This window comes from Eptatretus burgeri, chromosome 18, assembly GCF_056783735.1.
Source record: "Eptatretus burgeri isolate ZD-2024b chromosome 18, Ebu_testis_v1, whole genome shotgun sequence".
Lineage (NCBI taxonomy): Eukaryota > Metazoa > Chordata > Myxini > Myxiniformes > Myxinidae > Eptatretus > Eptatretus burgeri.
This window is the reverse complement of record NC_140978.1, coordinates 45489477-45513672: the sequence shown is the minus strand read 5'-3', so window position 1 is coordinate 45513672 and position 24196 is coordinate 45489477. Positions and strand designations below refer to the sequence as shown.

Below are 24196 nucleotides of genomic sequence, written 5' to 3'. Positions count from 1 at the left end.
TTAAAAAAGGGGCGGAGTTAAAAAAGGGGTGAAGTCAAAAAAAATTCAATTTATCTTTGTCTTTTGTAATTCCTGTGAATAAAATGAACCGAAAATCTCTTCCCCCTTTAAATCACATAATTTGTAAGTCCAAGGAACTGTACCGACGACATCAACAATTTAAGAAAGTTCATTTGTCCATCGCTTGGTATAACCTTTTTCAAAATGAGATTTCCACCTGTATATTCTTACTATATCACCAACTTTGAACTTAGGCTTTCTGACATTAATCTCTTTTTCATATTTTAATTTTGTAAATGTTTCTGATGGCTTCGTTTTCGTTGAGGTATGAATCGTGTCATTGTACTTATCTATAATGTCCTGAATTAAAGATAACCATTGTTGAGAACCGAGTTGAGTGAATTTTTTTAGTGTCTCTTTTAAAGTGCGATTAAAACGCTCAATAACAACCGCTTTTCCTTCACTAAAGGTGCTGTATAATGTAATGTTATTTTTAGGAAAATTCTTAAATGTTTTGTTGCAGAACTCTGAACCCTCATCAGTCCACAATTTTTTAGGTTTTCTCTTGCTTTTATTGAATATCTGTAGGAAAGCTAAAGGCCCGGTCACACCTTGACGTTTTAGCCAACGTATGCCGATTTTTGAATTTTTTTTTCTAAAACGCTAGCACACGTTGAATACATTATGGGTAAGTTTTGATAACATTGAGAGCACGCTGAAAAACACTGCCATACGTCGTTGTACGCTGGCTTTAAACGTTGTACTTTTTGGTTGTCCTCAAATTTTTTCATGCTTGAAATTTCACGACGTATGCCGGCGTATGACTCACATGTTCCGCTACGCTGGCCACAGGTTGTATGCACGGTCTGCGATCGTTGACAGACATCAACACATGCTACTTGTAAGTTAATCATAAGTTGAGACACGCCGAGGTAATGTTTAGCGTACCCGAAACTTATTTCTAACCTATGATTAACGTGTTGTTGGCACGTTACGCGATCGTTGCCACACATCGACAGACGTTACTTTTAAGTTACTCATAGGCTGAAAGACGTCGGTATAATGGATCGTCCTTGCGTCAGCGTCCACGGCCACGGCCAGGACACTTATTTGCAGCATTCTTCAAACTTTTCTTGGGCATGACGAGGATGTTCACACTTCGATGTCTAGCTTGGCTATGATTCCAATTGTCCATCGGCAGCGTCTATTTAAAATAGTCGAGTTTGAGCGTTTAACACGTTCAGAAGAAACGCTTCAAATTTCCAAACCCCAGCGTCAAAAAACAAAGGCGAGTGACAGCAATTTAAATCGTTCATTGTAAACAATGAAAATAGCTGAGTAGTACCGTTTAAAAGTCGTTGAGTATAAAAAAATCCAATTGTTGAGCGCAAGCGTCTACTTTCAATAGTGGGGTTTGAGTGATTTAGCACGTTCAATAGAAACGATTAAAATTTCCGAGCGCCAGCGTCAAAAAACAAAGGCGAGTGACAGCAATTTAAATCGTTCGTTGTAAACAATGAAAATAGTTGAGTGGTACCGTTTAAAAGTCGTTGAGTGTGAAAAAAATCCAATTGTTGAGCGCAAGCATCTACTTTCAATAGTGGAGATGCAGCCATTTAAATCGTTGAGTTTATCATTTAAATCGTTAAACGCAAGGACGATCCATCATAACCCACACCCTCCCCCTCACACTCACCTACTACTGCCAACATGAACAAACTACTACTAATACTAATACTAATACTAATACTGATACTGATACTGATACTGTTACTGCTGACATGGACATCGACTCACAAAGGACTCGAAAACACTGTTGGGTTCCCCTTTTATGAGCAGCATTTTTATATACCAATTCCCAAAACCGCTGGGAACACGTCTTTGTATGGCACTTGTAAGCTAGAAACACGTTCATTTATTTTTTTTTGTCGACCGGAAGACGTCATTGGAATACGTCTACATACGTCGATGTGTGTTGGGACTACGTAAAGAATTGGTTCAAAGCACGTCAAACATAAGTTAGAAATAAGTTTCGCGTAAAAAAGACATTACCGCGACGTGTTTCGACTTATGAGTAGCTTATAAGGAGCCTTTGTGGACGTGTGTAAGCGTCCACATATCGTGTGTAAAACTTATCCCCATCGCATGCAGAACGTGTGTCATACGCCGAGTACGTCGTAAAATTTTGAACATGTTTAAAATTTCTTGACGTACTCTACTTACTACGACGTATGATAGCGTACTTTAGCGTTGTACTCACGTATACCAAACTTACTCATACTGTATTTGACGTGCCCCAACGTTTTAGACACATTTTTCTTAGGTCGGCATACGCAGGCAAGATCGCCAAGGTGTGACCGCGATGTTGTCACTTCCATTTCTACGGCAGTTATGATTCGAATCGTTGTGCGTCAGCCTTTTAATAGGCTACGTCACGACATCGTCGGCGATGCGTGCAACGCGCTATGCCTAAGTTAGACTATCGTTGGGCATCGGTTGTGTAGGCCGACAACAGGTTCAGCATTCGTTGGTATAAGTTATCTATAACACAACAAAACGTTCTGTGTCCATTACCAATGCGTTATACATAAGACCAAGTCGCTATGAATACGTCCGAATCTTTAAAAAAAAAACATCAAAAGTTCAACGTAAGCCAGCGTTTTACATACATTTTAATACGTTGCCATCGCTGGCTAAAACGTCAAGGTGTGACCGGGCCTTAACATAAGAGTATTAGCTGTTTTGTTTTTCAAAGGGACAACCCATGCATATCTACTCCTCAAATCAATAACGGTTAAAGCATACTTGTACCCCTTATCATAATTGAGTTAAATGACATCACCGGACCAGATATAATCAATGTCCTTGGAATAAACCTTCCTTCAATGAAACTTTGTGATTTTTGGTTTATGTAATTCATCAGCTAATTACTCTTCAATCTTGATGACATCATTAGAGCCTATAAGTTTTTGGAATTTCCAAGCCCAAGTTTCAATTTAGCACTGATCATCTTCTTCACGATGAACCTATCAACTTTTTCTCTCAAGGTTGGATTTTGTATCAGAGACAAATTATACAACATTTCTCTATCGGCTTCATGTTTTTCTTCCAACGTTGTGATATTTCCATAATCAATATCGTGCCTCGGCACACTTCATCAACCCTATTGATAGGTTTCCTCCACGGTTTAGGATTGTCAGCCTCATCTAATCTTTTATTCAAGTTTGTTCCTGGACCACAGAAAGAATACCCTGGTAGATGTAATTCCCCTGGTATTCCAGTTGTTGTAAATTGACTTCCTGATGAAAACTTTTGTATATCTCCCCCTCATTTATGTTTGGTGAATTCACTCTTTTTTGAGCCACACACCGAACATGTACCTTTTTGTATAACCCTATTATTTTTACTTTTAACATACGAGATATTTTTACTCTTGGTTTTCTTTTTACATTTTAGACAATAACTCATTTATTTATGTGAAAAATTCCTCCAGTGCAAAAATAAAACCTTTTTAGTTTCCAACATGCACATTTGAATCTTAATTTTTAAAACATGAAGAATCCTCAGAAATGTCTTCACTCTCTCCTCCATTTATTTAAGAAAATTTGTCTTGACTATTAAAAATACAAACCCCATGAGAACCGTTCCCATTATTATCTTCAAAGTTCACAATAATATTCTTTGTACGTTTAGACACGTTTGTTAATTCATCTCTCATACAAATAACCACATTATGAATTTTTAATTTCTTACATTATTAGATAAGTTCTAAACTTGATGTTGTATTCTTTCCAAATTCTTTAAACCACTCATCAATGCTCATTTATTTATGAGAAAGATATAATCCATTACCCTTTTCGTTAATTTTACACCTGCTTGTTCGATAGAAGAAAGCATACCTCCAACTAACAATCTCACTTTATCAGGCAGACTTTCAAATTTCTCAGCAAAATCTAAAATTACACCACTTCCACTAATTTGTTTCTTCAACTCTTTTTTTGTCTTTCCAATTCTTTTTGAGCCTGGAGTTAGGGAATTTTAGCAAATGGTATTGACCATCTGTGAAAAAATTGCTTACCAAAAAATTTCTTCACTAACGTATTCATCTGGGTGTCTACTAACACCTATCAATTAGTGCAATCCCAAATCCTTGTGGAAAATTCTGGGGAGCCAATCAAAGTTCGGGTGCTCAGAGGGCCTGGGCGAAAAAATTGGAAAAATTTACTTTTGCCAATATTGACTTGTGGGATGTCTAACTCGGGGTTTTTTGGGGTGCTGAATTGATTCCAACCATTACATTTGAGGAAAAATGAATCCCTGGCTGTAAAATATTGATGTGATACATTTTTAGATATCTCAGACTTTTGCGGTAATTTGGCTCAATTGATTCAGATTGTTCAAATTGTGCTGAAACCAGCATACAACATTTTTGAAACCACTGCTATATTGTTGGTTATACTTGTGCTCATGCTCAGTAGAATTATCTGTGTTAGCTGACGTTAGCTAAGAGCTTTTAGCTTCCTAGGGTCCATCGGGATTGTCATGGCTGACTCTGGGCTGCAAGAGGTCATACAGCTAGTATATCCTGGCAGCACCACAGCAGAACACTTCCTCTCAGGCGGGGCTTATGCCAAGGCCATTCGGTTTCACCTTCTTGCATCTGCAGGAATTGCCAAGTTCGTGCTGAGAGGTGTCTTCAGTGAGCAGGAGTACGAAGACATGGAGGACTTCATCAGGACTGCAAAAGATGAGACAACAGGTAATCAAAATTCCTCTAATTAAACATATGCACCAAGGATAGTCACTGTCTTCGAGGAGAGGATGGCAGAGAGATTGAAGATCTTAGCTGAAGGAGGAAGGATACCAGCATTCTGGGTCTGGTACTATGGCAGAATCGACCTCATCAAGGTATTCATCAGGAATGAGCATGTCCCAGACCACACAGGTCATCTTAGCTGCATCATTGGAATGCTCAATACCTTCGCAGCTGCGGGCCACCATCAGTACGCAAAGGGTGCAAGGCTGTATGTACAGCTGATGCATCAGCGACAGGAGAGTCCCATGTTCCAGGAAACTATCCAAGTTCACTTTGTACGGCAACCATGTAGTCAGGTTCTCAGACCATGAATGGTCCGGCACATGGACCGACATCACGATAGAAACCATACTCATGCATGAGGCAAAATCCTCCGGTGGTCTAAACAGAGGCCGCTTTCGGAATGAGTCTTCTCATAAGTCTTGGGTTCAGACTCTGAACCACTTCTCGTTCATTCACAAAGAGCTAGAAAGAAGCATGGTCAAATGTGGGGTACCTGTCCACACCGACGTTAAAAGAGCCCAAATGAAGAGAGATAACGATGCTGTCAACACCATAGTTGGGTGGTTGGAGGAAGTCAACCCTTTCGATGCCACACGGGACAAGAAGACTCTGGTGTCCTTCTCAACTGGGTTCAGCAGCACTCCCGCAGACCAAGTCAACACTGATCAAGCAGAAGAAATTGGCAGAGCCATACAGGCTAAGATGGATTGGAAAACTGTTGTGGATGCAATGGTAACCAAACACAAGGTCAAATCACTTGCAAGCCTCAGATCTGGACCCAAAGTCAATGGCGAGAAGCTGTTCATTGGCTCACTGAAGCTATTCAACCGCCTCATTGTCATCAGTGAGCGTGAAGTCAAGACCAAAGAAGCTCTGCGCTTTGAGTTGACGCCAAAACCGATGTCTCTGTTTGACAAAAATCAAAAGTTGCGAAAGCCAGACAAGGCTGCCTTAGCAAGGTCCCTGAAGGCATGTGTGGCACCTGTCGAACAACCCCCCTGAACAAGCCTTGTGGTTGATGGTGGGTGGCTCCTGCACAATGTCAAGTGGGAGGCTAACCTTACTTGGAACGATGTTGCCGAGAGCTACCTCCGGTTTGTGAAGTCCATTGGGAGCCATCGCTTCCGGATAACGGTGGTCTTTGACGGATATGGCAGCTCCACCAAGGACCATGACCACTTGAGACGAACAAAGAATGCATGCTGTGACATTCAGATTCATCTGGATCTCAAAATCATCATTGCAAGAGAAAAGTTCCTCGATAACAAGAACAACAAAGCCCAGCTCGTTCTGCTCCTTGCTGAGACATTTAGTAGGAATGCAATCAGTGTACAGCAATGCTCCGATGATGCCGACACTTCCATCATCCACACAGCTCTAGAAGGGCAAGAGAGTCTCCTGTCGAGGTGAGAGCTGAGGACACAGACGTCCTGGTTATGCTGATTCATCATGTTGCAGGCCATCCGATCTTCCTCACGACAGCCAAAGAAACATCTTACGATGTCGGAAAGATCCGGGAGGCCCTCCCAGAGATATACCGGAGGTATCTCATCTTCTTGCACAGCTTCTCTGGCTGCGATACAGTGTCTGCAATTTTGGGTTTAGCAAACCAACTTTGCGAAGCAAGCTCTGCAAGACTGATGAAGCAGAGAGGGCAATGGATGTGTTTATGGACATCCGAGCTGAGAAATGTGACATCATTAAAGCAGGCTGTGATCTTTTCATGCTCATGTTCCATGGGAAATCCTCCAAAGACTTGGAAGACTTGAGATTTGACATCTTCAGCAAGCGAGCTGCCACTGGGAGTATAAAACCTGAGAAACTCCCCCCGACAACAGGAGCTGCAGCACAGCACTCTCTCCAAGCTTACCTCCAGACTAGAGACTGGCTGATGCTGCAAAGTCCATCGTTGGATGCCCGGGACTACGAATGGCAACTCACTGAGCAAGGATATGCACCATTCCCTTCTACAGACCCCATTGCACCAGACTACCTCCTGACGTTTGCCAGCTGCAATTGTGCAGGGGACTGCAGCTCACTCAGGTGCTGCTGTAAAAAGCAAGGAGTGAAGTGTATTTCTGCTTGCGGCATCTGTCATGGTAACTCTTGCCTGAACATAAACCAGCTGGATGACAAGAGGAGTGAGGAAGATACTGGGGAGTTTGATGAATAAGGTTGTCAAAGCTGACGAAGCAACATTTCCAATGAGCACAGTTCTGTTAAAAATGTCAATAAAATACATTTTATATGATCAAGGAGTGTTTTTTTCTCAAAAATAATGGTTGGAATCAATTCAGCACTCCCAAAAAACCCTAGTTAGACATCCCACAAGTCAATATTGGCAAAAGTTACTTTTCCGATTTTTTCGCGCAGGCCCTCTGAGCACCCGAACTTTGATTGCCTCCCCAGAATTTTCCACAAGGCTTTGGGTTTGCATTAATTGATAGGTGTTAGTAGACACCTAGATGAATACGTTAGTGAAGAAATGTTTTGGTAAGCAATTTTTTCACAGATGGTCAATACAATTTGCTAAAATTCCCTAACTACCGGAGTTGAGCCTTCCTTTCGTTAGCAGTTTTTACCGCTGCTGAAATACCACCCGTCAATGTTCCAGCCGCACTTAAACCAGCAAATAAAGAAATTAGAAATGGGAGAAATCCTCCACTCGTCTCTCTTATTGAATATTTTTTCAACATTGGTTTTGACATTTTAATTTTAAGTGAGCCAGTATCGTTCAAGATTTTCACCTGTTCTCTTGTGAGCAAAACATCAATTCTTACTGCTCCTTTTCTCTGAATTGTATTAACGTTAATCATACAAGGCTTTTGATTTTGAATACAAGATGATAGTTTATGAAGATTGATTTGATTAACATATACCCCAGTTGGCACTTCACTACTCATTTATTTATCAAAAAAATATGTGAGACTAATCATAACACTATTATCTGTATTAATCTGTAATTCTGTTTCTTCCAAAAGCAAACAATATGTATCAACTTCTTCACTCTCTTCTATTTCAATGTATAGGGAAGTATCCACTCAATTAGACTTTATAGTTTCCTTTTGAGCACTCAGGTTAATCGCATAGATTGTATACAGACTTTTAAATGCTGTCATATCCAAAATGGGTTCTTTATTTCCATTGCTTTCACACACCTTTTGGTAAGACTTGCATGCTTCAGCATAATCATTTTTCCCCAATTAATTTCCAATCTATTTCATGCATAAAATGTTCAAAACTAGAGAAATGCGAAGTTGTTTCACCTTTGCATTATCACTCAATGCATTATTCTTATCAGTAGCAGTATCACCATCTGTTTTTTTTAATTATCCACAGATATCGTGGCTTTCCTTCCAGAACACCCAAATTCCACGTGTAAGTGGTTTGGTTCAGTTTAACGTGTTGGCATCTTCTTTTAAGGTGTGATCTTAAAATTGAGTTGAGTAAAATTGAGTTAAAAACCATTGAGTGGTTTCTTTGAGTCAAGTCTTCTATTCAACATCTCTTCTGTTTTAAGATTAGGAGTATATTCACTTATATACCAACTAATTTCATCAATTACAAATTTATTCTGATCAGCAAAAGCATGAGCCACACCAAAAAGCAATATATTTTCATTATCATTCCTTTGCAGTTGAAATCTAATTTTCAGACTATACAGAACTTTATCATGATCACAAAATCCAAATATACCTTTAAGAGGAACTGCCACAGTAAAACTATTACCTGCTTTTGTATCATCATTATACATTCCTTTTCTTTAACTATATCCAGGGTCTGTGTTTGTTCCCGTTGCCATATCAGGAATAAAACCTTCGACAGCTCCCTTTCCCATTCTATCACTAAATTAATATCGTGTAAATTTCATCATTTCAGATGTAGCAGAGACATAATCAACCGCTTCAACTTCTTGTGTTCCAATGTACAAATGAACACTATCAAACATTTTCCAGAAGAAATCATTTACGAGCGTCGCATTTGTGTTATCCACAGCCTTAGTGAATGTAAATTGACACAACAAGAAACTTTCGGATAGATTTAAATAAGTTTGTTGATTATTTATTTCAAAACTTTTTGTTCCATTTGCATTCCAGTCTGTTCCAGTTGTTGCATTTACCTTGAAGTAATCTTCTTTTTTAGTGGAGTTTGAGATGACAATGGTATCATCCAAATCGTAGATACTATCAATAGCTTCCATCTTGAATTTATTTAGGAAAAAAGATGTTAAAACTTTTAAAACCCTGACCCAAGTATTTGAATTTTTGGAAACAACTGAGTTTTGCCTTTCTTAATTTCTTTTATTGCTTGCAATTTATGAGATTCCTTTTGGGCATCTTTTATGCTCTTTACAGCACCTGCTACATCTCCCACAGCAGAAGCAGTTGAGCCAATTAGGTCTTTATGTTTAAGAATAGTTGAACCTATACCCATTAGAGTATCAATTATCCCATCTCCTATAAATTGATGTCTGACACCCCTTTGTCTCTTAGGTGTATAGTATCCTCTACAAAGATACATACCTTCACCCTTGTAGTATGGGGAAAGGAACATCCCATCCCCTGTAATTATTTTATATTTTCCCAACTCGTGTTTCCTCACAATAACCATCATATTTATTTATTGGAAAACTTCACGTAGGTGAATTCTGATGGATATAATTTCTCCATTAAAAGAAATCATGCGATTATCTTGGTCGGTTATCCTAAAATTTACTCTGTGTATGGTTTTTCCTGACACAGGGAGATAAACCAGATTTTTGGGTTCCATATTGAATTTATAACCAATTGGGGTTGAGTATGCGCTGAATGAAAATATTGTATTTGTTATTATTCCATCATTATAAGCACCATCAATCAAATCACAGTGAATTAATACCGAATTTATGCCTGAGGATATTTGAATGACATTATCACTGTAAAACGTCCCATTAGTTTCAATCTTTTTTGAGAAGAAACTCAACAACTCTCAAATTAATTATCAATTATGAAATCAACCTCGTATTTATTTTTAAGTTTAATTGTTGATTTTGAAGTATGTTTTTGAATATCAACAACAATATTTTTTGGTTCATCACCCTGTTCTTTCATAAGACGAGCAATTTCGGAAGATATTTGAGAAATCTCATATGCTTCGGGTGAAACTGTTATCGTTGTGTATCCACTTCCCGGATTATAACTAAACTTGTCATTTTTCTCGGTTATATTAAATAAGATATTATAAGTTTCCATGGACAAGAAAGATGCCTCATATTCTTTTGTTGCATCAAGTTGTAGTGGGTATGGGAATGAAGATGTGTGGTCGCTTGTGAAATATAAACTAAGGATTGTGCTTCTCATCTTATTTAATATGGGATAAAATGTCTTCGTATTGACATTTATTAATTATTTTCATGTTCATAAACTGGTGTAAAATGGCTGATGCTTCATGAAAACAATGATGGGTCATTTGGATGAAAACTAACACCTGAACCAAGGATACTTAAAGCCTGAATAATGTGTTTCTCCTTTTCATTCTTCCTACTTTTACCAGATAGACTAACCCTATCATGAAGAGAGTCCAGCAGATCAATATATACTCTAACGTCCTTATTTTTCCAATCCAATGGTTTATCAAAATACTTTGATTCATCCTCACAGTTGAACCTTGTTTTCCATCTTTTGTGAGAAGAAACATGAATCTCGGAGTTAGTTTAACAGGGGGTATTTAAATGGGAAACATAAAAAATGTGAAAATATCAAATAAGTCTCTTGAAGAAATAACCAGGGTAAAAGTCGATAAAACAAATAAGCGGATAAATTTAATTACAAATAAGTTGGAGGATGTAAAGAAACAAGCTCAAATGAGCTAAGATCCTAGTCCTCTTAATGATGACGTCATTATAACGAATAGGACGTCATTGTGATGTATCAGGTTTGCGATAAATTATCTGTGCAATTGCCCAGCTTGATTCCGGCAAACAAAATTCAAACAGCTTGCCTAGTTTCGGAGATAATGGAATCGGCGATTTCCATTAGCGGCGATATTATGACATCAACATTTTTTCTAGGAAGAATTTCCAAAATCGGAGATGGTTACTGCCTGCGTGTGGGCTTTCTGCATATGCATGGCAAGTTTCATGAAGATCCGATGAAAACTCTGGGTTGTGAAACAAAAAATGTCAAAAAATAGGATTGACGTCATAAAAATTGATATGACGTCATAGTGATGTATCATATGTGTGGGAATTCATCTCTGCTAATGCCCTGTTCGATTCCCGCAAACAGAATTCAAAAAGCTTGCCTAGTTTCGGAGATAATTTTTTAGGCGGAATTTTCCATTAGTGGAAATATTTTGAAATCATAACTTTTTTTCTCGGAGGAATTTTCAAAATCGGAGATGGTTACTGTCTGCACAGAGTATTTTTACATATATATGCCAAGTTTCAGGACGTTTCGATGAAAACTGTAGGCTGTGAAACAAAAAAGTCCACAAGAAGAAGATGAAGAACAACAATGTCAGTAAGACTTAGAGATCCTCCACGAGGGTCTAAAAAATTAATATCCTTGAATGGACTGAAAACTTTGATGGTTATCAATTGAACAATGGAAAAACAATTTACCACAATCTCAAAATGATATGAGGCTCAGGAGGTGGTCAAATAAGAGCATTAAGAGAAGTTTATCATTTCATTTCTGCTCAACAAAGACACTTATACAAAGAACCAAGTTCCAAGGTATTCTTTGTGAATATACTCAATGGAAATGAATGTTGGAAGAAAATTAAGTTATTCCCCAAAGCAGAACATGGGCAAATATTCGTTGGTTCGGTCTCTGAGTGGAATGAAAATATAAAAGGACTGTTATTATGTTGGGAGGAAGAAGTGCTTTAAATCAGTAAGCCTCAATCTTTCATAGTCTCAATTTTACATATGTTATTTTTTTTATATACCTTGTCGAGGCTCGTATGAGAGCTAACACACAATGCACAGCAAGGCTGGCATGAGACAAGAGGGGCGGGAGAGGGAAGGACAAAACAGTGGGGAAAAGAGACATTGGGAGATCTGTGGAAGGGAGAGGGATGGGGTGGAGAACATGGGGAATACAAGATGGACATTACAGGGACTTTCAAAGGAAGGAAAGCAGGGAATTTGAAGGAGGTGGGCTTGGGTGTATTATCAGGGGAAGAAAAGATCGAGGATTTGGATGGGGGATGATAAGAGGTGGTGGTGAACAGCTGTTTTGAAGGCCTGGAGGGAAGAATGGGAAAGAATAGAGTGAGGGAGTTTATTCCAAAGGCGGGGAAAAAGAGGAATGAAAGAGTGAAGGTGAGCAGTGATTCGTGATTTTGGTAGTTTTACCAGAAGGGGGTTGTTGGCGGACCTTGAGCGCCCTGCGGAAATGTGGTAGGGACAAATCGCAGAGAGAGCGGGGGGGGGGGCTGGAGAGGAGACTGTAGAAGACAGAAAGACCACCGACCAACCTGCGGTGAGAGAGTGAGAGGCCCAAAGACTCAGCCTCATCACGGGAGATACCGATGATCCGAAATGCCTTGGGTTCTACAGCGTGAAGCCAAGAAAGGTGGGAGGTGGGAGCACCAGCCCAGGGGAGAGCAGTACTCCATCAGGCTGCGGACGAAAGCTTTGTAAGTGGTCAGGAGCTCAGGTGGGCCGAGGAAGGACTTTGCACGATGGAGGATTCCCTGTCAGTGACTGGCTTTGGAGGCAAGGTTTGAAATGTGGCTTTCCCAGGAAAGGTCATGGCAGATAGTGAGACCCAGAAGCTTGAAAGAAAGGACTTCTTCCAGAGGATTATTGAAAAAGTAGAAGGGGGGGGTCCAAACGGCCCTTTCAGAGAGACGTAGTGAGAGTGTGAGATTTGTCAGGATTGAAAGACATGCTTCACGTGTTGGACCAGTTTGTGATTTTATGTCGATCTGCAGTGAGCGAAGAAGCTGCTGCTTGCTGGTCTGAGGGATGACCGATGGTACGGCAGAGGGTGGAGTCATTAGCAAAGAGATATAGAGGATTTAACAGAGAGTCGGAGAGATCATTGATAAAAACCAGAAAAAGAACAGGGCCCAGAATGCTACCTTGAGGAACTCCAGCCTGGACAGGAAGAGGGGATGAAAGAACTGCATTAGGGCCACACGTTCACTGCGACAGGAGAGGAAGTCTACGAGCCATGAGTGGAGATGGCCTTGGATACCATAGGAAGAGAGTTTGGTGAGCAGGGCAGGGAGTCAGACCATGTCAAAAGCACGTGATAGGTCCAGGGATGCGGCTCGGATTTCCTGTCTGGCAGAGGACCTTCATCCATTGTTGGGAGAGCAGAAGCAACATATCCAGGGAAGAGTGACCTGGTCTGAAAGCAAATTGATGATCGGAAATCAAGCCATTGAAGAAGAGGTCGGACTTAATGTGTGAAGCAATGATGGATTCCATAACCTTGCTGATGATTGGGAGAAGGCTGATTGGTCTGTCGTTGGAGGGATCTGTTTTTGCACCTTTTTATGCAGGGCAGTGATGTTTGCTGATTTCCAAGCAGATGGCAGATGGCCTTGAGCAAATGAGAGGGTGAATAGAACAGAGAGAGGGTGAGCAAGAGCAGAAGAGCAGGTTTTTAGGACACGTGGGCTGATGCCGTCTTGACTGGTTGCAGAATCTGAGTCGAGGTTTGACAGCAAGCTCTCCACCTTGTCAGGAGAAAAGGACACAGAGTCCAGGGACAGTTGGGTGTGACTGGATAAGGTGGGTTGAGAAAGCGAAGGGTTTTGGACACATGATTTAGCTGCAAACACCGAGTTTAGGCATTCAGCCTTTTCATGTACGGTATCAGCAGTGCGACCATTTGAGGTAAGGGGGGGTGTAGGGGGAACATACACCAGAAACAGATTTGATTAGATGCAACCAGGATTTTGAGGAGGGAGAGAGGTTTGAAAGTTCAGACTTGAGCTTAGAAAGATGTTGTTTTCTGACTCTCCTCAGGGTGGATACACATTTGTTCTGAGCCTTATGGAAGGAACTGAGATTACCCTCAGTTGGGTTTGCTTTCCATGAGACAAAGGCAAGTTGTTTCAGGACAACTGCCTCGCCACAAGCTTCAGTGAACCAAGGGTGGGAGGAAGGGTAGGATAACTGAAGACAAGAGGGGATAAATCTGTGCATGAGGGAGAGCAAGTTTCTTTGAAAGAATTCACAGGATGAGTTGATGTTGGAGAAAGTGGCGATAGGAGACCAGTCTATAAGTTTGATGGCTGCTTGGAGACCCTGACAGTCGGCTTGAGTGAAATGCCAGACTCGACGGCGGTGAGGTCGTTCTCCGATAATGGCCAGAAAGATGTCCACTTTGACAAGGACGTGGTCAGAAGAACCGATTGGAGTGGAGGAAGAGCAGCAGATATTGTCAGGCAAATTTGTCAAAATGAGATCCAGAAGAGATGGAGTACCATTTGCTGAGATCCGGGTAGGGAAGTTGACCGATTGGGTCAGTCCCAATAAGTCGCAGAAAGCTTTTGCTGAAGTGCCATGACAGGTGAGAGAGGTACCCACAGCTAGCCAACTGGCATGATGACAATTGAAGTCGCCACATATGAGGAAGAGAGAGTTTGGATGGGAAGATCGAAGTTGGTCCATGTTTTCAGATAGTGAGGTGTAGATGGAGTCATCACTGTTAGGTGGACGGTACAGTACACATATAAACATGAGGTGGGAGTGGAGGGGAAGCCGTAGCCGGAGGTATTCCTGGGGGTGTGGGGGAGTGAGGGCAGTGCATGGAGAGTGAGGAATAGTCTTTGATGAAGAAAGCAACTCCTCCACCAGGACGAGGCTCAGGTCTGTCATACCGGAGGAGGGAGTAACCAGGGAGAGATACTTGGGAGTCAGACATGTCTTGGGGGAGGAAAGTTTCTGTTGGGAAGATTATGTCTGGTTTGTCAGTGGCAACCTGTATGTTAAGATCTGAAAGGCTTGAGCGAAGGCCCCAGATTTTGAGGTCCACACTGTTAATGAAGAGGGAGGGGAGGAGGCTTTGGGTGCAGGGGGTGGGAGGGGTGGGGGAGGGTAGGACAAGGGATGAGGGGGGAGAGGTAAGGAGGGTTGTTGAAAGAGTGTGGGGGGAATGCAGAATAGCTTGGGGAGGGGGCCGGATGAGGAGGAGAAAAGGCTCTGTGTTGCTGGGGGAGAGAGGGGATAAGAGAGGGGGAAGAAGGCAGTTGAGGATTTGAGGAGGTGGGGTGAAGAGATGGAGGTGAGAGGGCAGTGGAAAGAGGCAGCTTTGTGGATGAGAGGAGGGGCAACTTTGAGAAGGATGAGTGAGTGCGGTGAATGGTGGGAGAAAGGTGAGTGGGTAGTTTTTTTTAAGAGGTGAGAGGGAGGCTTGGAGGGAGAAGAGTGTGATGGTTGCTTTGAGAGTGAGGGGTGAGAGGGGTGAGTTGGCACTGAAATTGGAAAAAAAGAATGGTTGATGGAAAGTGAACATTCATAGTCAACTGGGGGTTTTTAAGTTTTAGGTCAGAGATGCGATTAAACACATTTCTTGAGGGATGCAATAAAGGCAAATTCAGAGAATGGAGAGAAGAAACGCTGTAACAGTTGGATTTTTTTAGGCAAGGTATGAAGGAGAGGTCGAATTGAGAGCAGTCTGTTTAAATAGTAGAAGAGTAGTGCATTATGATACAGTAAAGAGTACCACATGTGTGAAAGAGGGAGATGAAGCATTATAAGAGATCGTTTTTATTGTTATTATTATTGTTTGAGAGAGTTTTCAACAGATTAGGTCATGGAAGTGTTGGAGAAAAAATTGTGAGGTGAATGGTGAATTTGGATCGATAAACACAGGAGGTGTAAACAGATCACGTGGTTATGGGAGAAGCACTTGGCTCTGGGAGGTGTATCGTCAAAAGTGAAATTATTTATTTTAAATAAGGATTGCGTAACATTTGGAAAAGGGAAGATTGAAGTAAAATCGTGGAAGTGTATCGTGAATTTGGACGGTAAACGCAGTGTGAAGCTGCTGGGTCGATGAAAAATACCAGGGAGGGAGAGAGAGAGAGAGAGAGAGAGAGAGAGAGAGAGAGAGAGAGAGAGAGAGAGAGAGAGAGAGAGAGAGAGAGAGAGAGAGAGAGAGAGAGAGAGAGAGAGAGAGAGAGAGAGAGAGAGACGTGGATATAGGAGGTGTAGAGATCGAAAGGATACAAGGAAGATTATTATTTTTTGATGTATTTTTCAAGAACAGGTAAGATTCGGGAATGGAAGGTTGTATATCGGAAGAAATCGTGAAGGTAAATGCGAGAGAGGGTCAGCTCATGAGAATAAAGATTTTGTGCCAGCAGGAGGAAGAAGAAGAGGAGAATGCAAAAGAAGAAGAAGAAGAAGAAGAAGAAGAAGGGAGACTTCTGAGTGTGCAAGCAGAAAGGTAGTTTTTTTTTTATTTAAGACAAGAAATAGAATGTTTAGTTGGGAGGGATGGGGGACGTTTGAAAAGTGGGGAAGATAGAAATTGAAGGTTATGGGGAGAAAATACAAATAAACACGATCGTACACCGAGGGGGACGATGGGTAAACCTCAAGCACTCAAGACGAGGTCGACGAAAACTCACAAAATAGCACGATTTTTGAAACAAAACCGAACTAGGAACACACAGTAATATGTAGGTGAGAAAATAAACAGTTAAAACGGGACAGATAACGACCGGAAACTTAACTTTGAGATCAACAGCACAGAGCCCTGAAGGAGACCTGCCAACGCTCGAAACTCAGAACCAGAATATTTGCTTGTATGGAAAGGGGAGGGGATAGGTGGGGAGAAAATCAGTCTCCGATTTTACATTTGCTTGTATGGGAGGGAAGGCGAAAGGTGGGGAGAAAATCATTCTCCTATTTTGGGCTTTTGGGGCTTGAGGCAGAAGGTTTTTCCCTTTTTCCCCATTCATTTGAATGGGTGTCCCAGAAACCCCATTTATCATCGACTGACGGACTTAGGTGTGGAATTAAGCCAAATTGTCTTTCCGAGATCAGGTTGATGTTGAGCATCGGGTAATTTCAGCTGAATGTACATGTATCATATCATAAAGGGCCACCCTCAACGACCAGGGGGCAGACGGGCCTGTGGGCCGAGACCGCGTGGAGCCTCCCCGTCTTGTGATGAGCCGCAAATGTCGCGGCGGTGCCCCGACTCCGCGCTTCTCCGCGGGTTTCGTTGGCACTGCTTGGAATGGGGTGGGAACGGGGCCCCCCTTTCCGCACTATCTCAGCGCGGGGGGGGGGGGAAAGGAGGGAATTGTTGATGCTCTGGGGAAAGAGGATAGCTGGCTTGCTTGGGTCCCGCGACGAGCGACTCCACTGCGACCTCGACCGCGTTCCCGGCTTCCCCTCTCTGCAGCTCCCCGACAGACTCCGAACCCCGACAGACTCCGACTCTCCTCCAGACCCGTCTTGACTGCTGCTGCCACACTCCGCCGCCGCCACACCTCTCCAACTCGCCCGAGCCCAAAACTGCGACTGCCTCCAACTGCTTCCGACCCAAAACAAAACTGACTGAATTCGCCCCGCGCTCGGCGCTTTATAGTGCGGCAGGAGAACCCATATGCAAATTTCTGGATCAGGATGAGCTCGGGGGCGGAGCCACCCTCGCCCATTGGACGGAGGAAAAGTGGGCGTGAACCTCCCCTGATCCTCGAATTTGCATATATCGATTCCACTCCGACGCGCCTGGAGGCGGGGCCAAATCGCCCCGCGCTTAATGATTGGATGGATCGGAAGTGGGCGTGAATCATTCCTGATCCGACTTCCCCTTGGAAAGGCCGCTCTTTGTACCCGCGGCTCAGCGCGCGCCCTGTACGACGCCAGGACAGCCTGACGCTCGGCGCCCACAAGTGGTGCGGGAATGGCCGCAGAAGGAGAGGCGAAGGTGGTGGAGGGTCTAAAGTGGCGGTCCCTGGCCACGGTGACGCTTGGAATGGTGGAGATGCGATGTTTGCGAGAGCGAGTTGTGAAGGTAAAGGTCGTGGCTGTTGGCGTTGTTGTTGTTGTGAAGCGGCGTTGCGGTTGGTGGTTGTTGTGTGATGGCGGTTGAGACGTGGTTGGTTCAAAATAAAGACAGAACAGAAAAACGGCTACCTCAAAGGGTCGCAGCCCGAATGAATCACATTTATTCCCTCTAAACAACAGGTTTGGGGCTAACTACACATGTACTTACAGAGATATCTCACCTATGGGACCTGAATGGTGATTTGCGAATTTCCTCAACCACAACAATATATATATATACACACACATGTGAGATACATCCATATATACGAATGGGGTATACTTACACATCATGTAAGCATACGAACTGTGCTTCCCCATTGTCTCAGTTCGCTCACCTGCATTTGATTCTTCATTTATTTATTTTATACCATCTGTTTATATTTTCATTTACGGGGACTTTCCAATGATTCTGTCAGTTTTTCTGGTGTAACGGCTAAGATGTCCGTCGGCACACAAAATTACCATGTTTCCCCATTGTCTTGGGTCACTCACCTCATTTTTTTCATTTATCTTTTTTTTTCATTTATTTATATTTTCATTTATGAATGTTATCCGACAATTCTGTGTCCCTCCCCCCTGTACTGGCTTTGATGTCCATTGGCACGCAAAATTTCAGCCTTTTCCCTCACCCAGAAGGCACCGATCTTTAATGAAAGTCAGTGGTTGAAAGAGCTTTACATATTATATTAGATGTAATGTTGGGGTACGCTTACACATGGTAAGCAATGAGACGTGCTTCCCCCATTGCCTCAGGTCTCGCCCACCTGCATTTGATTTTTTTTCATTTATTTATTTTCATTTACTTGTATTTTTATTTCCGATGCTTTCCAATGGTTCTGTGATTTTTTTTTTCCTGGTGTATTGGCTTCGATGTCAATCGGCACGCAAAATTTCAGCTTTCTACATCACCCGGAAGGTACGGATCTTTTATGTCAGTCAGTGGTCAGAAAGAGCTTTTATATTTGATATATTTTCCTTAAGATTGGGGTGGTTGGGATTACACCTTTTTAAAGAAGAAGAAGGCACTTCAACCAAAAGTAAAACTATATCTACTCCACTAATTTCAGATTGAGACCGGGTCTGGTCTTGATTATTGACTGCTAATTTGAGCAAAAAGCAAGAGCAGACCCGATCTCAATCTGAAATTCGTGGAGTAGATCAAGTTTTACTTTTGGGGTGAAGTGCCTTCTTCTTCTTTACAAAATATGTGTATATATATATATATATATATATATATATATATATATATATATATATATATATATATATATATATATATATATATATATATATATATATATATACACACGAGTACATATATTCTGAAGCCTATATCTCACCTAAAGTACATGTATACATGTTAATCACATGAACACTTTCCACTTGTAATTGACTGCTCGACAATCAGCCAGAGACTACTCTGGTGCCCGGTTGAGGATGCTGAACATTTAACGAGGACCCAGGAGATTGGAGGGGGGAAGAGGCATTGTATCCCACCTTTCCCTACAAGAGGGGGTGGAGAAGGGTTATCTCACCCAACCTTACTCTTCCACCGCCTCTTTAATAACTGCATTTTCAACGCGCCTTTTATCCAATTAAAACAGCATCTCCCATTCTGGATACATGACCAATGTGACCCTGCATACAGGCCGTACCCCCACGTGGCATGTGTCAACAGAGGGAAAATTCAAATCAAGTTCGAAATGTGTTTTTACTTTCATTTGCCCTGTATTTGCAATGCCAGGACAACACTGCGGTCATTGGAGTCGTTTTGGCCAAAAGAGACGCCACTGCCGCGTCAGAACATTCCAGGACTTTGTCGCTTGGAGCACAACCACTGGTCACGGGAGAGGGGAATCCTGGACCCCAAGGGATCTGTACCATGACAATACTTTAGAGGAAATTGTGTGTGTGTGTGTGTGTGTGTGTGTGTGTGTGTGTGTGTGTGTGTGTGTGTGTGTGTGTGTGTGTGTGTGTGTGTGTGTGTGTGTGTGTGTGTGTGTGTGTTTCGACAGGATGGCACTCGTGGTGGAGCTGTCTTGCCTGGGTTTGATTCCCGACCCGATTGGACACATTGGTGCTTTGCAGGTCAAGCACTGTCCCTCGGATGCACGTTTCACGGGAATCCTGTCTATCAGCCTTAGTTGGTGGACGTTCAAGATCCCACGATGTCCTTCGTGAAGAGTAGGCGACTTATCTCCAGCACCAGGAACAAATTACCAATTCCTGCCCTGACTTGGACAGGACATGGGATCAATCCATCCATCCAGTGGGACCATACTCTGTGCAGAGCGTGGGAGTTGCCGACAGTCTCCTGGGCTATTGGGCACCATCCTGGATGGGTCACCATTCCGACGCAGGATAACAGCAAGCTGGTACTCGTTTCACTGACTTCGGAAGGATGACAGGATGAGTCAACCCCACCTGGTGTTAATTCAATAGCCAAGTGAGATTTGAACTCTGGACCCTTGGATCCTAACCATGAAGCCACCCTAACCCTAACCCTAACCCTAACCATGAAGCCACCCTAACCCTAACCCTAACCATGAAGCCAACAGCAGGCATACATGGGAACCACTGTGTCTATATGCCCATGAAAAGTCCGGCATGGTGCCCCAGTGACCTGTACATCATGATGAGGACGTTGGGGTGCTAAGACTTAAGAGAATGAGTCCAATTGTCACTTGTTTACTCAGAAGTATTCCAAATGGTGTACATCATCGACTTTAACCTGGTCTCAAAGCACTCCCTCTATTCCATTACACCATGCTTGAGTTTACTACATATTAGGTACACAAAGGGGAATTGGTAAAGTAAGGAAAAAAAATTGAAAAGGGATGAAAATTAAAGGACGTTGGGAAGATAAGGTTGTAATGGGACATACAAGATGGTGAAGGGGGAGTAGTGGTTGATTTTTTTTTTTTTTAATCTGAACAATCATGTTGTGTTGATTTCCACAAAATTAACTAGGCATGGTGTCAAGACATTTAGATATCCATTCTTCATGAATACTGTATATATGATCTTTAACCTCAGTAATTTCTGGTTTAATCACACCCATTCAGCTCCCCCCTCACTCCCCCCCCAGGGATTTTTTTGGTCATCGGGGTCTTTTGGGTTGTTATGGGTCTTTGGGCTCTTCAGGTGTCGCAGTAAACTGAAGGTTCAAAAGGTTCTTCTTCATTATTGACGGACGGTCTGACCGAAATAGTCAAATATTGATGCAGGTTCGCCGCTTAAAAAAAGAGGGTCACATTAGTAAAGTTATGACAGTTGTTATAAAAGTTGCACATCATTTGGGACCACCCTATAAAATATGAACAAACACACACGAGCACCACAACCATATTCTTTCCAGAGCGTCGGTTTTGCCGAAGGAGTCTGTTGCTAAGGGTTTCAATCGTCGACGTGTGTCCATTCCCTAACGGAGTCCTCGAATGAACGTAGCATGGAGATTTATCATCGCTTTCAGGGTGGTGGCAATAACTCGCCTTCTCGTCACAAAAGGGGCTTTCACGGCTGCTGGAGAGTTCCTTGGGTTTAATGTCCATCGGACGGATGGCACCCAAATTATAGCTGGGTCAGGATTCAAACCCGGGTGACACTTACAAGCCATCCTGCCAATGAACAACATAGTGCCATTCAGGACAACAGAGCAGGACACCGGCACATGTATGCTTTGTTCCGAAAGATATGGAGGTGTTTAGCACCCACAAAATGAACGCACATGGGATGGATGCATTCCTGCATGCTCCCTCTGAATTTGGAACACGTCACTCACCTGAGTGGCTGAGGGTCTCGGTGTCGATCTCACAGCAGCTTCGGTCCGAATCCTCAACCAGCTCGGTTCAAGTAAGGAGTCCTCCATGTGACCATCATCGTTGACCTTTATTATTTGGCCCAGGCTGAGCGAGGCGAGGTCGAGGCCGTTTATTCTTGGTGGAGGAAACCCTACAACCGACACCTGCAGAAAACGGATTTTTTGGAACACATTTTCCATCCAATCATCGTGTAACTTTGTATATGAAGCTATCTTTTACCATTGCACACATTTCTTACTTGGTCAACTCGGTTGTGGGATGGCTCTTTGAAGGCCATAAAGTCCAAGTTCATGAGTGTTTCCTTCGTGCTGGGAAAGGAAGTGCACAGAGCACACTGCACAAGCACGTCTACACTTACCACTAGAGGTGATTGGAGTCCAAACCAAAACAAAAAAAAAAACCCTGAAAAAGCCACAAATCCCGAATCGGTTTCCCACAATTTCCAGGAATTCCTGGGAAACGATTTACCGGGAAGAAACACTAGCTTGGGCTCAATTTGTTTGAACGTTTTTCTCAGCTCAAGCTTGAGAAAATGAGGCTTGCATCATCTCTAATGTCCATCATACGCAGGAACGCCGCGTGTTAGCGGTGTGGCAGAATTCTTGCCGGTGTGGCACAACAGACGACATAGAAGATGATGAACACTAAAATATTATCCTGAACTTTGTGTTCACTGGACCTCTCAGTGGAGTCCTTTTTCAGCCCATTCGCACATGGGGCTCGGCCGACGTTCCACAACATGGTCAGGAATAGTTGCGGACGCCTATTACCTGGTTAGTATATCCTCAGCACCTCTAATGCAAAGTTTGGCCCCAATCGTTTCAGCTTTGTAAATAGCCAGAAGTTCATGTTATCTACATTTGATGAGTCCTTTTCAAAAGGTCCGTTAGCCAATCAAATATACGCCTCCAGACGTGAAACCAGAGCCATCGGAGCCGCGTCTGATCATTGCAGAGTTGCCGGTCTTGAGAGCAGGATGGCGGCAGACAGGCCGCTGATGGGCGGTAGATACCCAAAGGCCATAATTGCCACGCTCGGGGAGAAGAGGCTTTTAGCGGCTGCGTCTCCATGGTGACGCAGGAAGTTCCTCGCTGTAATGAATGGCCGGGCCATGCGCCTCGCTTCCTGCGAGCCGAGGGACGGGGTGACCGGGGATCCAAAGCACTGCCGCGGGGTTCATTATACCCAGGATGCGGTAACACCTTGCTGGAAGGCCAAAACCATAATGGCATTCTGTGCTCCCAAAGAATTCTACAAACATTCACAGACCGGATCTTATCGGGAGGGCCAGGCTCGTTGCAATCCTGTTCCCATAATAACTGAGTGTAAATATCCGTCGTGGTTATCAAGTACAATTTAGCAAATGGACGCATCCCATGGAGGTGATCGACTAAACAACTTCCATGGCAATGGAAGAGATAAGAAACCGCAGGAAGAAAAAGTTATGCAGAAGATAAACTTGAAATTTATTACTCGTGGTTGAAATTCACTCCGTACACAGAATCCAACACTTTAAAGATCGACCTTAATTCAGGGTTTTCCATCATCGAGTGAAATAACTCGATCATGCAGACTATGAATCTGCTTTAGACACTGAATGTGTACACACAATGACAAAAAAGGGAAACGATAGCAATTTCAGCTTCAGCCCCTTTCCGTGAGAACAGTGTTTCTGAGAATGTTCTTGACATGAGGTTTTTGGACAGGGTGACACAAATCATATTTTGGAGAACAAAAAGTTTCAACTCAGTTTCTGGGACCTTGAAGCACAGCAGATGCTAGGGCATGTAAATAACGTGCCTTCGGAGCCGATCTTGGTTAGATCCGGATGGCCATGCACTCAGGTGAGCGGACAAGCCACGTGTGAACCAATGGCCAGAACTCAGCAGCGCTTGTACCTCTAGCAGATGGGGGCAAATGAACACCCACCACTCCCCCCTCCCTATAGAACCACCAACCCCCTTTAGATAATACGATTGTTCAGAAGCTTCACGGACTCTACTGTTACTCTCTCTACATCTGACCCTTGAACCTCGACATTCGAACTTCAACATTGGGCGCTGATTTCACTCCAGCTCCCTGTCCTCACAATGATTCACTCGGAACTTTGGATAGATGGGTCAAATGGCATCCTGCATTAGAACTACATCAACACCACATTCAGTTAAAAAATTGTTAGGGGGGATGTTATGGTTAGGGGGAGTGCGGATGTGAACGGTGGGGTAGGCACAGACATCACGAGGTTGTTGTATTGTATATACAGTGTAAAGCGCACATTCCCTCTAATTACGAGTGAGAGACGTGATTGGGTGGTGATATTTATATTGCCACAGGTTTGCCGGCCGGGTCATGAGTGGCCTCTCGGACCCGCTTCCCGCTATTTGACACTGAAGCCGACGACCCACAGATAACTCAATGGGTTGAAGCAACCACGGACGCCTTCTGAGATGATTAATTAGGTAGGGTCATCGCATCCACTTCCCGCATTACCTTCCCAGAAAGCTCACTACCCCCACACCCCCTCCCCCCCCCCCCCAGGTAAGGAAC

At 43.0% G+C, this 24196-nt stretch overlaps 1 pseudogene; it reads left to right on the top strand.

The window, feature by feature from the left end:
- Window positions 1–4536: 4536 nt before the first annotated feature.
- LOC147009025 (uncharacterized) lies at window positions 4537–19725 on the top strand (annotated as a pseudogene).
- Window positions 19726–24196: the final 4471 nt, after the last annotated feature.